This window comes from Diceros bicornis, chromosome 4, assembly GCF_020826845.1.
Source record: "Diceros bicornis minor isolate mBicDic1 chromosome 4, mDicBic1.mat.cur, whole genome shotgun sequence".
In the NCBI taxonomy this organism is placed as follows: domain Eukaryota; kingdom Metazoa; phylum Chordata; class Mammalia; order Perissodactyla; family Rhinocerotidae; genus Diceros; species Diceros bicornis.
In genome coordinates this window covers 54,079,057-54,080,868 of record NC_080743.1, presented here as the reverse complement: position 1 = coordinate 54,080,868, position 1,812 = coordinate 54,079,057, and the positions used below count along the sequence as shown (strand labels likewise).

Sequence of the window (1,812 nt, the reverse complement as noted above, 5' to 3'; positions counted from 1 at the left end):
GTTCATTCTTCACAGCGATTGGCTATAACTTTAGAGTTTTACTGGTGATAGGGAATTGGTTAAAAGTGATTACCTCATATCAATTCCGGGGAACGGTTTAAGTTGCGTCTATGATTTTCAGAGGCATTAACAAGAGCTGGCCCTAGTTGAGTTCCACTTGTTTTTCAAAATAATCTAAATTAACTTTTGCTTGTATGACTAAACTGGTTTGTCTTCTCAGGGAATTCTCAAGTCTGATCTCCATTTGTGTTTGATTTTAACAACTCCCCCCTTTTGGTCACGTTCTCAGCCTGCTCCACCAGTATAATGTTACTCTCAGTTACCACCCTGGATGTAGCCAGGCGGAAGAATCATATATCGGCTGTTTCCCCTAGCTGAGTCAGCAGGATTGAGGGTCATGTAGTCACCGTTATCATCCTTTATGCGGTTACCGTCGAGTTCTTCCAGGTGTCCGATCCTGACGGATACCATTTGGCGCGCGAGGGGCTGCCGACAGGCATTAAAAATCCTTGAGAGCATACGCCGCACCAGAGAGGTAAATACGACGGCTCCAAGGAGAACAGCAGCCAAGGACTGAAAAAGCCCCCAGAGCGCAGATTCCCAGGAGCCAAGGTTTAACCAGCTAAACAGGTCTACAGAAGAGGTGTCACTTACCTGATGAAAAATTTTATCTGGTCTTTAAGACGCTGTAGATTCTGAGTAACACAGAAAGAGTATTTTTCAAAAATTGTACCACGTGAGCCTCCTGATGAGCATTTAGAGGATCCAGGACGCTCCTATTTTGGAGTACCACTGAAGATAAGCCATTTACTTCAGTTTACTTCTGCTCCGACACGGGAACGGCCCGGTCCCCAGGTTAGCGCACCGTAGGGTTTCCTTCCGTTCTCCCGACCTCCTCGCGCCTGGTGGCCGGCGGAAAAGCTGCTCCCTGGCCCCTAGGTGAGGGGCGCAGCCCGGTGCGGGTTTCAACACAAAGTAAAAGTGAAACACCAGGCATAACAGATAACACTGCCGTGACTCGGATTCGAACCGAGGTTGCTGCGGCCACAACGCAGAGTACTAACCACTATACGATCACGGCGCGCCACAGTGCCGGCGCCAAGCCCTGTGCTTGCTCGACGAGTTTTGATGTTACATCATTCCAATTACTCCGCTGCTTTGTTCTTGTACAGCGGCAGGTCCTCCTGTTCTTCTCTTTCGTGCCCGCTCTCCATTTTTCTCCTCCCTTCCTTCCTCTCCATTCCGGTACACGACTTAAAAACACAACAAAACAATTCCCGTCTCCCCAAATCCGGCCCGCGTCTCTGCACAGGCCTCCTGGGAAGCCTCGTTGTCCTCCGTCCACGCCTCCCTCGCTTCTTTTCCCGCCTCTTCGCGTTTGCCCCTTTCGACCCCCTCCCCCCCACCGACCGCAGCCCAGCCGAGTGGAGTGAGGGGAGCGCCAGCGGCGCAAACAGTCGGGTGAAGGCAGAGCAAACGGGAAGAGCCAGCGCAAGAGTCCACCGGGCGCTCAGCTTCCCTTGGGCCCTACTCGGCTCAGGCCCGGGGGGGTCGCGGCCCCGGGCGTCTCCGGGGGCGCTGGCATCTGAGGCGGGTGTGGAGCAAGACGGGGCGAGGCCGTTCGGCTGCCCTTCTTCCTTCGGAATCACCCAACGCACGGGTATCCAAGGCGATGAACACGGTGAGTCGACTCCACCTGGCCGGTTTTCCGAAGCTCTGGAGCCTGCGCCGCTGTCCTGCAAAGGCGGGTGGCTCCGCCTAGCGCTGGAGAAGCGCTTGCTCTCTGGGGGGGCGAGAATAGGGCTCCTGCGG

General features: G+C 54.4%; 1 non-coding gene across 1 annotated transcript; it reads right to left on the bottom strand.

The window, feature by feature from the left end:
* Window positions 1–1,009: 1,009 nt before the first annotated feature.
* Window positions 1,010–1,081, bottom strand: TRNAH-GUG (transfer RNA histidin (anticodon GUG)). The gene has a single exon. It is a non-coding gene; the product is annotated as a tRNA-His (tRNA).
* Window positions 1,082–1,812: the final 731 nt, after the last annotated feature.